Raw genomic sequence first — 15794 nt, 5'->3', positions numbered from 1 at the left:
TATGGAAAGAATTCATAGCGCTTTATTTTTTTTTCATGTTTTTTTTTTTATGTTACAGCCTTATTCCACAATGGATTAAATAAATTTGTTTCCTCAAAATTCCGCACACAATCCCCCATAATGACGATGTGAAAAAAGATTTTATGAAATTGTTGCAAATTTATTAAAAAATTAAAAGCCTGAAAAATCACATGTACAGAAGTATTGACAGTCTTTGATCAATATTTTTTTGATGCACCTTTGGCAGGATGGGAAGCGACAGTGTACAGCCATTTTAAGACCTCTCCAGAGATGCTCAATAGGATTTAGGTCTGGGCTCTGGCTGGGCCACTCAAGGACATTTACCGAGTTGTTGTGAAGCCACTCCATTGATATTTTGGCGGTGTGCTTTAGGTTATTGTCCTACTGGAAGATGAATCGTCGCCCCAGGTCAAGAGCACTCTGAAGCAGGTTTTCATTCAGGATGTCTCTGTACATTGCTGCATTCATCTTTCCCTCTATCCTGACTAGTCTTCCAGTTCCTGCTGCTGAAACACATCCCCACAGCATGATGCTGCCACCACCATGCTTCACTGTAGTGATGGTATTAGCCTGGTGATGAGCTCTGCCTGGTTTTCTCCAAATGTAACACCTGGCATTCACTCCAAAGAGTTCAATTTGAGTCTCATCAGACCTGAGAATATTGTTTCATATGATCTGAGAGTCCTTCAGATGCCTTTTGGCAAATTCCAGGTGGAGAGTGACTTCCATCTGCCACTCTACCCTACTTGGTGATTGGTGGATTGCTGCACAGATGGTTGTCCTTCTGTAAGGTTCTCCTCTCTCCACAGAAGAACGCTGGAGCTTAGACAGAGTGAACATCCGGTTATTGATCACCTCCCTGACTAAATCTCTTCTTCCCCAATCACTCAGCTTAGACGGCCGGCCAGCTCTAGGAAGAGTCTTGGTGGTTACAAACATCTTCCACTTATGGATGATGGAGGCCGCTGTGCTCATCGAAACTTTCAGAGCAGTAGAAATTTTTCTATAACCTTCCCCATTCTTGTGCTTCGAAACAATTCTGTCTCTGAGGTTTACAGGCAATTCCTTTGTCTTCATGCTTGGTTTGCGTTTTGACATGCACTGTCAACCCTGGGACCTTATATAGACAGGTGTAGCCTTTTTAATGTCCAATCAGCTGAATTGAGCACAGGTGAACTCCAATGAAGCTGCTGAAACATCTCAAGAATGATCAGTGGAAACAGAATGTACCTGAGCTCTATTTAGAGCTTCACAGTAAAGGTTCTGAATACTGATGTACATATGATTATTCAGGTTTTTTACTTTTTTAATAAATTTGCAACAATTAAAAAAATATATATTTTTATTATGTCATTATGGGGTATTGTGTGTAGAATTTTGAGGAAATAAATGAATTCAATCCCATTTTGGAATAAGGCTGTAACATAAAAAATGTGGAAAAAGTGAAGCGCTATCAATACTTACCAGTGTACATATCGACATGGCCTAAATTTGTCTTGATGGAATTGACCGTAATGGAGTCTGACTTTGGCACCAGTGTACTGTTGGATCACAGCTCTACAGTTTACAGTAAGCCAGGAGTGATCATTGCAGCGCTGCTTCACTTCAGTTGCGCTCTTCTCTGCATGTCAGCTGGCCATGTTTACCATTGTCAAAAATAGCCACGCTCGTTGTTTTACACAAAGACGTGTTCGGTTAGTCAGCAGCACTGTCAGGGCTTGTTCGTGCACAAACTCAGGCTCTTCTACAGTCCTTATTCTGTCACACTGGATCGGTTGGTATGGTGAACCTGGTCAGGGAGCCTGTTGGGACTGGCTGCACGGGTCACAGGGGGCTTGAGGCCTGACTGTGGGCAGCAACACCCAGCCAAGGTGGACTGATAGCTGACCTGAAGAGACAGCAGGAGCGAGGTGAAAGAGTAGGGACTGTGGAGTGGCACAGCGTATACATGTGACCCGTGGGTCTGTTGAGGAAAGCATGTGTCATATCGCATTACCTCTGCTTTAAGAGGAAGACTCCTGCTGCATGATTCACTCTGCTGTCTGGTGGCTCGGTGTGTTTGTGCATGAACCAGGACACAGGCTGTTGTCATCTAATGGGGGAAAAAAGGCCACAGTTTTGTTGTGAATGCATGTTAACAGGGAAATAGACAAGACAGACTGGGATATGTGAATTAAACATACAGCGGAAGCCAGATTTATGAGCACTCCTGCGTTCAAATATTTCCCAAGCAAGGAGCAAGGAGATTTTCATGGTATTTCTGATAATATCTTCTCTTCTGGAGAACGTCTTATTTGTTTTATTTTGGCTAGAACAAAAGTAGTTTACCAGTCTCATCTCCCATTCCCTTTAAGAGCCTTCTCCATTCAGTTTTTGGATTTGGCGTTTCCTAAATCCATCGTTCTAATGAACATTCGTAAACTGCATTGCAAACTTCTATGCTTGCAACTATACCTGAGCTGTAGTTAGAAACATAGTTCCTGGCTGTGTTCTATTCCCAGTTATCCCCAGTTATAATTGTAAAGGAAACACAGGCCCTATATGTGCCATTTACACATATTTCAATTAATAAAACAAGCTGGGGACGCAGTGGTGTAGTATGTAGTGCTGTCGCCTCACAGCAAGAAGGTTGCTGGTTCGAGCTTCGGCTGCATCAGTTGGCAATTCTGTGTGGAGTTTGCATGTTCTCCTCGCACTCGTGTGGGTTTCTTCAGGGTGCTCCAGTTTCCCCCACAATCCAACGACATGCGGTACAGGTGAATTGGGTAGGCTAAATTGTCCATAGTGCATGAGTGTGAATGAGTGTGTATGGAAGTTTCCCAGAGATGGGTTGCAGCTGGAAGGGCATCCACTGCGTAAAATATGTGCTGGATAAGTTAGTGGTTAATTCCACTGTGGCGACCCTGGATTAATAAAGGGACAAAGCCAACAAGAAAATTAATGAATGAATAAATGAATGAATGGAAAGCGAGTGCATGTTTTTATCAAAACTAATATTGGATTTTTTTAAAAATGTGTTTGCGTAAAACAACTTAATTTGCTCAAAGAAATGAGGGGGTTCTTCTCTAAAGAAGTAGTTCCTCCACACCGTTTAGAGTATCATCTACGTTATAACTAGTTCAAACAATAGATCTGCAACAGAGAAACTAGGGGTTTTGGGAAACAATTGTTACTGCATCGCTCTTTTCCATAACGATGCATTGTACTATGATAGCTCAGCCGCAAGTTCGGTTGTTGTTTGGGAAACGCACCCCTGATCAGTAGTACTATGCATTCCAGCCAGCAGCAGCAGCGGTGAAAGGTTGTTCAGTGCTGCTGTACACACCATCAGTAAGTGCAGGGCCGCGCTAAAGCCAACTACTGTGAATTAAATAACAATCCTCTGAAAAAACACGTAGCCTAATCTTGATGTGGCGGAGGGGAATATGCCACCGCCTTGTGGGGCAGATAACAAACTTTAAACTAAGGAAGACTGAGTGAGCAACAGGATCTTAGTCCCCCCACCCAATGCTTTAGGTCTCAGTATAACTAGTGGTTATATGTGAGTGTCTATCGTGTTGCTATATGGAGCTACAGATAAAGTGAGGTGGGCTTCAGGATCTATCTTTATCACGGTGGTAGCCTGAAGTGTGTATGTGAGTGTGTAAAAACTCAGAAAAACCCACCCTCCCAGATCTAACAGGATAGATGAGACGGCCCCACTCCTTAGCATAAAGGACTTCAGTTAACTCAATGTAACTAAACAAACAAATATTTATTTAAACAAAAAGTATTAGTCTTATGAGACTAATTGAATGAGTTTTCTTTTCTTATGTTTCTTCACATAAAAAGTTAAATTGTTTTAAACTCAATCAGCTCAAAATGAAATGAAATATAGACAATAATAAATGAAATAGAATCAATGTGCTAGTGTTTCAGTCACACCTTAAACAATGACAAGATTCACATTCACAATCAGTATTAATCAAATGAGTTCAAATCAAGTTAGAGTTCACTTTCAAAATTCAGGAAAAATATACTCAGTCCATTCACGAGTGAAAATGTCCATAGACCGGTAAACAAATAAGTCTCTTTGTGGAAAAACGCACAATTTCCAGTTTTTCGAATGAGAGTTCCTTTAAAACACAGTTCTGTTTCGATACTTGGTGAAAAGAAAAGATGTCTTACCAATATTCAGGGAAAAGTGAACTCAATATTGTACATCACCACTCTTGGGTCCAGAACGGAGCGCTGAAAGGAGCGTGGAAAGGCAGGGTAATGTTCCTTCAACTCTTTGATCCCCAACGATTGCCCTCGTGATCCTGAACGCACAGCACGATCCAACAAGGCCACAATCCCGTCCAACGGCGATCAATCAGAGCAAACAATGAACACACGATGCTTTCCAACGCAAAAATCCTCGCAAAAATAACACAGCATCCACTACGTTTTGAGTTCGTTTGAACTAACAAAAATCTGGATGTATATTACAAAAAAACACGGGAGTATTCAACTTCAGCACTGAATAATCCAACTGACTTTAACAGCAGGCCTATTATCCGCGTCACTGACGAGCGCGGCAAAAAAAACTTGCTGCGTCACTGTTAATAACTGGCTCATTAAACTACACGGAGACTTAAAAGCAACGAGACTTTGAAGCAATGTAATCTAGCTTTGTTTCATGTCATCAGTTAACTTCTTAAGTTGATCAAAAAGTTTTAAAACTTCACAATCTTCATAAGCTCACCACTGCTGTCACAACTCGCCTTTCTCTCCTCCCTCTCTCTGCCTGAATGCGATCGTCACCCACACACATACCGGAGAAAGTAATGGCGGCGCCCATGTCAAATTTCAAAATAAAAGTTCTCTCATATTCGGATTTGTAGATCCCCTACATTCCCCCCTACTAAACCCTGCCATACCACTGGACCTCCTTTCAGCGATCCAGTTCTGGAAAACAAAGACAGAGAATAGCAGGTAAACACTTTGTGTATGAACATCAGTACAACAATAAAGTTTTCAATCAGTGAAATACACATTAAAAGATACTTTCAAAACCTTAAAGTTTCAATTGTTGTCTAAACTTATTTCAAGACAAAATCAGTTCTGTACCTAACAGGTAAAGTACCTTTGTTCAAACGTTGTGAACGTCTAGGTTCAGGAATGCTTTCATTTTCACTTTCAGCTTCAGAACCACCTGAATTTACAGACTGATCTACTGAATCTTCATCTGAAATCCTATTATCATGTTCTCCAATACCTGTGTCCGACTCATCCCCACTTTCCCTTCTACCTTGTGTGTCTGGAAGTGTAGCTGGTGTATATGTAACAGGGACTACAAGAACATCAGGATCCTCTGAATCAGTGTGTTCCTGACTTGTGTGTTCTCTAGAATTATGTCTAGATGTACGAGGCGGTAAAGATGACTGAAAAGTGCAGTGTCTAAGTTGATCTCTGTGTACAACTTTACATGGACCCCCTTTCTCTGGGCGAATAGTATAGACTGGCGTGTCTGTGTGATTTTGTTTCACTACAATGTAAGGTAAGGGTTCCCAATGATCTTGGATCTTATTCCTTCCCCTGTGTGAATGATTCCTTAACAGAACACGATCTCCAGCTTTCATGAGTGCACCACGTGATTTGCGATCATAGGCTCTCTTTCTCTTTCTTGAAGCCTCTTGTGCTGCAGAGTTGGCTACTTCAACAGCTGTTTTCAATCTGTCATGGTGTTTTTTCACCCAATCATCAAGATTGTCAACTCCACTTTCCTCAATGTCCCTTCCATTAAGGATATCCATTGGCATGCGAGCATCTCTACCGAACAGTAAGTAGAATGGCGAATACCCAGTTGAAGTGTGGGTTCGACTGTTGTAGGCCATAACTAACTCAGGTAGATACTCCTTCCAGTTCCTTTTCTTTTCTGGGGGTAATGTTCTTAGCATGTCGTGCATAGTTCTATTAAATCGTTCGCACTGGGAGTTACCCTGGGGGTGATACGGGGTTGTGCGACTCTTTCCAATTCCATAGACTCTACACAGTTCTTTGATGACATTGGCTTCAAAGCAACGACCTTGGTCTGAATGTAATCGTGCAGGACAGCCATAATGTACAAACCAATGCTGCACCAGTGCTTTCGCAGTAGTGTGAGCAGTTTGATTTCTGGTGGGCACGGCCACTGTGAAACGAGAGAACATGTCAGTTAAGACAAGAACATTTTCGTATCCACTCACAGATTCCTCCAAGACCGTATAATCCATTGCAAGGACTTCCAGTGGTGCAGACACATTAGTGCACGTCATTGGAGCTCGAATCTTAGGGAAAACATCCTTTGCAAGTGCACATCTTTTGCACTCTTTGATCCAGCTCTGAACATCCTTACTCATTGTTGGCCAGTAATAATTTCTTCTCATGCGCTCTAGCGTACTTCTTTCTCCGAAATGGCCACAATGATCATGCTGACTCTCATATACTTTGTAACGCAGAGGTTCTGGAACCACAAGCTGACAAATTTCTTCGCCATCTCGAGGATCAAGGATGGTACGGAACATCACTCCTTTTTTAAGCTCAAGTCTTATGAATTGTTTAGCAAGCTTTTTTAACTCAGCATTCATGTTACGCTGCTCAACTGGGCTCAGATTCTTGTTTTTAAGAACAGCACGGTAGATAGGGGCTATTTTAGGGTCTGTCTTTTGTTGCTCTTCTAGATCACTCCAACTGTATCCAGGGACTTTCCTTGCCACAGATACTTGGACTGAAGCTTGAACCCTCTGCTGATTTTTAGTGGCTGGCCATAAGCATGTGCGCACTTCATCTGAATTCATCTTAATGAAATCTTTATCAGAATCCTCCTGCTCCGGCTCCTCTCCAGATGGAATCCTCGAAAGAACATCCGCATTTGTATTTTGTCGTCCTGGTTTGTAGAAGACTTCAAAATCAAACTCCGACAACTGAGCTACCCACCGTTGTTCAACTGCTCCTAGATTTGCTGTTTCTAGGTAGCGCAAAGGGTTGTGATCTGTAATCACAGAGAACTTGGAGTAGATCAAGTATTCTTTAAACTTCTCGGTTACAGCCCATTTTAGAGCTAGCAACTCTAGCTTGAAAGCACTGTAATTTCTGTCGTTTTTCTCTGATCCACGAAGACTTCGACTTGCATACGCAATCACACGCTCAGCATCTCCTTGTCTCTGGCTCAACACGGCTCCAAGACCATGCAGGCTCCCATCAGTTGTGAGTACAAAAGACTGACTGAAATCTGGATATGCAAGGACTGGAGGAGACATTAAACAATGCTTGAGTTTGTCGAATGCTATCTGACATTCAGTTGTCCAGTTAAAAGGTTCAATAACTTTCCCTTTTCCTCCTTTACCCACCAGAGCATGAAGAGGCCGGGCTAATTGAGCAAAACAAGGAACAAATCTCCTGTAATAACTCATAAATCCAAGGACCCGTCTTAACTCTTTGACATTTGTGGGTGCAGGCCATGTCTCCAACACTTGAGTTTTCTCTCCATCTACCTTTATTCCTTGGGAGGATATTAGATGACCCAAGAATTTCACTTCGGGTTTCAAAAGGAAGCACTTGCTGGGTTTTAGTTTCAAACCATGCTCTCTCAATCGGTTGAACACTATTTCCAGTCTCGGACAATGACTTTCAAAGTCTCTTGAAAAAACAATAATGTCATCCAGGTAGATGAGCAGTATGTCAAAAGTTAGATCTCCGAGCACCACCCCCATCAGACGTTGGAACGTCGCAGGAGCATTACAGAGTCCGAATGGCATCCTGGTCCATTCAAACAATCCGAAAGGAGTTGTTACCGCCGTCTTTGCTCTATCCTCCTCATTCATCGCAACTTGGAAATACCCAGAGGTAAGATCAAGGGTGGAGAACAGCTGTGCATTACCTAAAGCATCCAGTGATTCCTCCACACGAGGGAGTGGATAAGCATCTTTGCAAGTCACTTTATTTAATCTTCTGTAGTCGCAACAAAAGCGTACGCTACCATCTTTCTTAATTACAATCACAGCTGGCGATGCCCACGGACTACAGCTTTCTCTGAGAATACCTTGAGATACCAAATCCTGAACATGTTTTTTCACTTCCTGAAACACTTGAGGTGGTATTCTGCGATGTCTTTGCTTAATAGGAGGAGCATCTCCTGTCGGTACATTGTGTGTAACGGCAGTTGTATAACCAAAGTCACAATCGTTCTTTGAAAACACATCACTGTGCTTGACCAGTAGTTCCTGTAGTGTGCAACGTTGACTTTCGGTGAGATTCTCTAAATTCATTTGCACTGGAACTGGTAGTTGCTCTGTGGTGCTTATATCCACATTCACCTGATGTTTCTGTACAGCTTTAACATGCAACGTACCTTCCTTCTCCTCAAACTCAACAAGCTCTTTTTGCACAACTTCTTGTGGCTTGGACAGTGCAGCGATTCTACATCGTGGTGGTAATTTTACAGGTTTTTCGCTAGAATTCAGGACTCTGACTGGAACTTTACCATCAGCTGATTTGGCGAGCACATTAGCGATCAGTACACTTTTAGGCAAGCTGACATTTGAAGAGGCCTCCACCAACACTTGACAGCTTACTTTTGGTGGTATTCTACAGCGGCCTTCCAAAACACGTTCACTGAATGGAGGGATAGTAACTGCTTGCTTGCCAGCAACTTTTACAAAGCCAATCTTATCGTTGCAGCTTAATGTCTCAGTCTGCATCTTGATGTTAGCTAACACTCGTTGGACCCTTGCCTCCTTAAAGCCACAACTATATCTGTTCATCTTCTTCACGTCTCCAGTAGTCATGAACAGATCTTTAAGTTCACTCAACACATTCATCCCAACAATGCCAGGTAATCTATTCAACTCTGTTCTGTGGGTTTCAGTCTCTTTGATTACAAACACACATTTTCCATGTAACTTCTTCCCCATACACTCTATGTCTGCTTCTAGGCAACCTATGATGGGAATGTCCAGGCCGTTTGCTGCTGTGAGACGAACCCAGTTGGCAGAAGACAACACAGCTTCTCCAAAGTGATCCTTAAAATGCGACTCAGTGATAGTAGTGACTTCTGATCCTGTATCCAAGAGACAAATGGTACTTATACCCGCAATTTTCACTTCAATTGTCAGACAGTCTCCAAAAGCACTCTCACAAAGAGACTTGGAAACATTCTTTGTATCACAGTCTGCAGTATGACTACGAATGACAGATGGACCTGGGCTCTCTAGCACTAAAGTGTCTCGGTCTGCTGTCTTTTCCCTCTCTACTGTCTGAGTTTTAGAGTTTTCCTTGTTCTGAAGACAACGTCGGCTTGTGTGTCCTGGCTTACCACAGGTATAACAGATGTATCTCCCTTCACTATCTTTTAAAGGTACACTTTTCATCTTGTTCTCTTTTACAAGAGGTTTCACTTTTTCTTTACTATTGACTATTTGAAACAATTCTTCCTGTCGGGCAGCAATTTGTTGAACAGCTTCATGGAGTGACTCTAGGGTGAGAGGGACTGAAGAGCTCTCTGTCGCAGAGGTAGCATGAACAACACCACGTGAACGAGTACTGGGTCTCAGATTACTTGGAATTTGAACTTCCTCTTCTTCTGACCACGTTATAGCTTCTTGCATAAGCTGAATGAATGTCAAATCTTTCTCAGCCTTAACTCTCCTTTTCATTTCACGTCGTAGTGAATCATCTTTGAGGCCTAGCACGAGCTGTTCCTTCAATACACCATCAGCATCAGGAATTCTAGCTGGGTCTCTGCTCTGAATTATACTCAGTTTCTCTTGCAAATCGTATGCATACGAACGAATGGTTTCTCCAGGCATTTGTTTGCGGTCATAAAAATCTTTTAGCCTGCTGCCAATGGGAAGTTTGTCCCCATAAGTCTGATCCAAAGCATCAAAAATCTCATCCACTGACCTCTCCTTTCCGTTCAGCATAAACTTGACTGTCATCTTTGCTTCATCTTTTAAACACTGCTTAACAAACTCAATTCTGTCTTCTTCAGGAATTTTCATCACCTTGAAGGCGGACTTCATGGAACTTATCCATTCTTCTATGCTCAACTCGCAAGGCTTAGAACGACATCCACTGAACTCTGGAAGTTTACGATCTCTTGGGATGTACACAGTAGATGGTGCTTTTTGAGCAGCAGCTTGTTGTTCAATAACAATTTTAGCTAGAGAAAGTGCCTCCCTCTGTTCGGCTCTGGCTTGCTCTAACATGCCAGACTGCTCACCGAACCGCCTTTGCATTTCTTCAAACTGTTTCTTTAATTCTTCTAGCTCAGCCATAGTATCGGCTCAAAAACTTCAAACTTATACTGAACTAAAAGTCAGGAATTGATCCTGTTCGTGACGCCAATATGTGGCGGAGGGGAATATGCCACCGCCTTGTGGGGCAGATAACAAACTTTAAACTAAGGAAGACTGAGTGAGCAACAGGATCTTAGTCCCCCCACCCAATGCTTTAGGTCTCAGTATAACTAGTGGTTATATGTGAGTGTCTATCGTGTTGCTATATGGAGCTACAGATAAAGTGAGGTGGGCTTCAGGATCTATCTTTATCACGGTGGTAGCCTGAAGTGTGTATGTGAGTGTGTAAAAACTCAGAAAAACCCACCCTCCCAGATCTAACAGGATAGATGAGACGGCCCCACTCCTTAGCATAAAGGACTTCAGTTAACTCAATGTAACTAAACAAACAAATATTTATTTAAACAAAAAGTATTAGTCTTATGAGACTAATTGAATGAGTTTTCTTTTCTTATGTTTCTTCACATAAAAAGTTAAATTGTTTTAAACTCAATCAGCTCAAAATGAAATGAAATATAGACAATAATAAATGAAATAGAATCAATGTGCTAGTGTTTCAGTCACACCTTAAACAATGACAAGATTCACATTCACAATCAGTATTAATCAAATGAGTTCAAATCAAGTTAGAGTTCACTTTCAAAATTCAGGAAAAATATACTCAGTCCATTCACGAGTGAAAATGTCCATAGACCGGTAAACAAATAAGTCTCTTTGTGGAAAAACGCACAATTTCCAGTTTTTCGAATGAGAGTTCCTTTAAAACACAGTTCTGTTTCGATACTTGGTGAAAAGAAAAGATGTCTTACCAATATTCAGGGAAAAGTGAACTCAATATTGTACATCACCACTCTTGGGTCCAGAACGGAGCGCTGAAAGGAGCGTGGAAAGGCAGGGTAATGTTCCTTCAACTCTTTGATCCCCAACGATTGCCCTCGTGATCCTGAACGCACAGCACGATCCAACAAGGCCACAATCCCGTCCAACGGCGATCAATCAGAGCAAACAATGAACACACGATGCTTTCCAACGCAAAAATCCTCGCAAAAATAACACAGCATCCACTACGTTTTGAGTTCGTTTGAACTAACAAAAATCTGGATGTATATTACAAAAAAACACGGGAGTATTCAACTTCAGCACTGAATAATCCAACTGACTTTAACAGCAGGCCTATTATCCGCGTCACTGACGAGCGCGGCAAAAAAAACTTGCTGCGTCACTGTTAATAACTGGCTCATTAAACTACACGGAGACTTAAAAGCAACGAGACTTTGAAGCAATGTAATCTAGCTTTGTTTCATGTCATCAGTTAACTTCTTAAGTTGATCAAAAAGTTTTAAAACTTCACAATCTTCATAAGCTCACCACTGCTGTCACAACTCGCCTTTCTCTCCTCCCTCTCTCTGCCTGAATGCGATCGTCACCCACACACATACCGGAGAAAGTAATGGCGGCGCCCATGTCAAATTTCAAAATAAAAGTTCTCTCATATTCGGATTTGTAGATCCCCTACATTGACGAGTAAAGGACTTTCAAACTACAATTAAATGTTAATTAAATAAAAAATGCAAAATGTAGGCAGAGTATATAGGTTAAGGTTGGCATTATTATTTTATTATACAAACACTTGTCATAATTTATAATTTATTTTAATTTGATTTGTTAGGAAAGACTTATTTTTATTGGTGTTTTGGCCAATTTAAAAGCTAAGTGTTTGTACTTAGGCCTATTTAAAGAGAAGAGTGGCCTGTAGCCTACATTTATTATAAATAAGAGCTGTGTGCATGTACACATTTTAATAATTTCTGACTCTAAATGAGTTCGGGCTTTTAAAAAGCTGTAAATCAAAATGTACTTGTACGGCTCGGGCCGAATTATGTCGGGCTTAACTTTAAAGGCCCAATTACAGCTCTACATCCTATGTGTATTAAGCAATGTGTTAGCGTTTTGGACCTGCGCTGCACTTTAGACCAGCTTTCAGTTGGTCAATTGTGCTGTCTATTTCAGTACTTCAAAATGGCAAAGCGCCTTTAAACACCTCCTTTAAAGACCAGCACACCCATGAGTCTACAAAGTGGTGCAAATGTATTTGCTATTTAAACAACGTGTCGCAAACTCAAATTAGGGTTGCGCTGGTCTGAAAATAGCAACAAATCGCGCCAAATACACCTTGCGCCTTTTTGTGGCAGGTGTATGATAGGGCCCAGGGACTTTTATAGACATTTTAGTAGTTGGAAATATCAGTCAATTTTAGAATCAATCAATTTTAGTTTTCGTTTGAAATGATTTACGGTATAATGAATAATATATAGAGTAATAAATCTGGAAAATAACAGAAAATGTACTGGCGGTTAATTAAAATGTTTTTGTAACGTAATATACAACACCAACCAAGACAATAAATCACTATAAACTATTAAAACATGTAAATAAAAGTCCTTTTTTCAAACTTTTAAGATTAAACATTGCTGGAAGAAAGATCAAGCTCCCATAATGCAATTCAAAAGCAAAAATAAACTGGGAAAAATAAAAGAATGACTGAATAACAAAATATGGAAAACTGCTGGTTTACGGATATTTTTAACATTCATCAGCCAATCAGAGCCAAGCATTCAACAATAGATTTCCATTATAGCATCATCTCAGCCCACAGAGCTTATTATAATGATGTCCACTCATAATTGCCCCCGGCAGAAGTTGCCAGAACGTTCCGCCAGTGCTGCGGATAAACAGATGGAGTGATGAATGATCAATCACACACGCTATGGATTTCTCTGGCAGCGCGATTTGTGAAGGTAATGAATGTGTTAGTGGAGTCGGGTCAGTGTATGATGTTCTCCATCTCTGCCGCCAGGGTCACCGCCGGTGGTCCGACCAGCTGCTCGCCTGAGGGGGAAGTGATGCTTCGCTGCTTCCTGTCACAGACGCCACTGCTGTTTTGGCACTCTGGAGCTCCAGGCAGCGGCTCTGTCTCTCTCTCGCACACGCCGTGTCCCTCCTGCGGGGACCCTCCAGGCCCCTGAGTGCTCAGATGATGAAGGTCTAACACCTACATCCTCTTCCTTTCCCAGGGGGAAGCGGGGAGATAAAATGTGTTGTTTTTTTTTCTGCTGGCTTCTTTTATGCACCTTTTGTGATGGTCAGAGTGTGAAAAACATGGTGCATTAAATACAATTTTGGTTACGCTTTACTTTATGGTGTACTTTGAGAATTATTTGCCCTTCTGTGATTTAAAAAAATATATATTTTTAAAATATTTCCCAAACTATCTTTATCAGAGCAAGGACATTTTTCACAGTAGGTTACTTTCAATATTTTTTCTTATAATATGGCTACTTCCAGCAGGATAATACGCCATATCATAAAGAACGAATCTGTGTGGGTCCTTATGCCCCAGTATAGTTGTAACAGCTACTTTTTTTAAAGCTACATTAAAGAAATTGAGAGACCACCAAAACAACTTTCAGAGATTCATGTGCATTTAGAATAAATGTATATGACAACAGGAATAAACAATCCTTGTTACACACTGGGGATATGACATGATCAGCTGTCAACTCATTAATGATCACTTTTCAATAGATATGAGCACTTGATAACTGTCTTTCCCATTGAAACCAGTCTTTAGAGCAAGCAAAAAAAGATACCATCAGTCCTTAAGTGAAACACATGAAAGATCGGTTTCAGCAAACAGTTCATTAAGGGTTGGCCACGGAATCAGTTGGAAAGTGAATGAAGAAGTCTGCAGATATGAGGATGAATTGTTCCTTTTTTTGTTCAGGTCCTGTTTTGATGTCTTAAAGGGTCACAAAACACCAAAACACATTTTTTAAGCGGTTGACAGTCGTATATGTGTCCCACACTGCTAAAAACACTATTAGGACACCTATATTTCACTAAAAAGTGTAAATTGGTTGTTTTTGCGTTATTTCAAGCAAATTCGTACTTCTGGTTTGAAATGAATTTTTGAAGCTGCGTCACGGTCATGAGATAATAGCGTGTGTTCCAGCGTGCAGACTGGACGTCTGTGCCAGAGTGTGTCTTATTACGTCTTACAGCCTGCTGCATTAATGCATGAGTAAAGCTTGGTTCAAACCAATCAGCGCGCTCTATTGTGCAACTTCATTAATATTCATTACTGTCACAGTGTTTAGGCGACAGAGACACCACGCTGTGTTGGCAAAACAAGCATAAAGTGTTGCTTTTATAGTTTGCTGCCGTTAAGTTTTGTTTTAATTTTCTCTCTGTGAGAGCTCATCTGGAGTCACGTGTGGATTAACAGTGTACGCGACGCTCGACAACAATAACTTATTTGTCTAAGGAGGATTATTGTTTACCTGAGAGCTGTTCTCATCTGCAAACGCTGAGATCTGGATTCGCTTGTAGTCTTCTCTTAATAAAGACGCGGCTCTAGTTGCTGTGGATTGTCCTGTCTCTACAGATTTGGTAAGTGGACGACCAGTGCTCTTTGTTTATTCAGCTCGTATTTTATTCGTATCGAACAAACTATTGCACCGAGTTAGCTCTACAACCAAACTATAACCTCGTGTAGGATTTTGTGACCGGAATAACACAATGTTTGATACCGGCTTTCTGACGCTACCTGCCGTGTGCATCTAAGTTTCCGGGAAATGCTGAGTTTTTTTTTCTCTCATTCGCCATGCGGTATCAAACATTGCATGAAAATACATGCTTAAAGCAGTTCCTTGAATCAAATATCTCGTTTGTGGCGAGGGACATGAGTTAATTCCCTGAATGAAAGAGCCAAACTGCAGTTAAAGTCCACCATTTAATAATATGGCAAATAATTCAACTACAGATGTCCATGTAAACAGTCCCTTTCTCCCCTGTTGGGTGTGTGTTTTGACTCTGATATTCAGCGCGCCCAAATAGACACTCCCTCACCAAGCCTCTTTTCTTCCTCCGACACTCCCACCTAAACAGAGCTGGACACGCCCACTTTTCTGACTTTTTCCAAAGTAGAGGTGTGAAAACACCCTGCTGAAACGAGGGGGTTTCATGGCCCTTTAAAGTGTATACAAAAACCCTCTGCATATAAACAAACATACAATCAAAACCTTGCCAACACCACACAAAACATATGTACAAAGCCGAAATATATACAAATAAACAGGCCTACTTACATCCGAGTATAAGAACAAAAATGTTCCTCAAATGAGGGCACCAACAAACAGCAAAGTGAAGAAACCCTTCCATGTGCTGAGCACAATACTTCCTGCCTACTGCTTCTTCTCTACCCCCTTTTAAGCAGGTTGAAGATCCGATACCTAGATCGCCCCCTAATGGGTGAGCTAGTTACTACAGGTAGAATTGTCTTTCTGATGAGACATTAAACCGAGGTCCTGGCTCTCTGTGGTCATTAAAAATCCCAGGATATCCTTCAAAAAAAGAGTAGGGGTTTAACCCCAACATCCTGGCCAAATCTGTCCACTGGCCTCTGTCCATCATGGC

At 41.4% G+C, this 15794-nt stretch overlaps 1 long non-coding RNA gene across 1 annotated transcript; it reads right to left on the bottom strand.

The window, feature by feature from the left end:
- Positions 1 to 15560, bottom strand: LOC141378123 (uncharacterized). The gene is made up of 3 exons (XR_012391858.1): positions 15467 to 15560; positions 2018 to 2113; positions 1 to 1909 (listed from the first exon to the last, which is right to left on the bottom strand). It is a non-coding gene; the product is annotated as an uncharacterized lncRNA (long non-coding RNA).
- Positions 15561 to 15794: the final 234 nt, after the last annotated feature.

This window comes from Danio rerio, chromosome 16 (assembly GCF_049306965.1).
Source record: "Danio rerio strain Tuebingen ecotype United States chromosome 16, GRCz12tu, whole genome shotgun sequence".
Classification (NCBI taxonomy): domain Eukaryota; kingdom Metazoa; phylum Chordata; class Actinopteri; order Cypriniformes; family Danionidae; genus Danio; species Danio rerio.
This window is presented reverse-complemented; position numbering and strand designations above follow the sequence as displayed.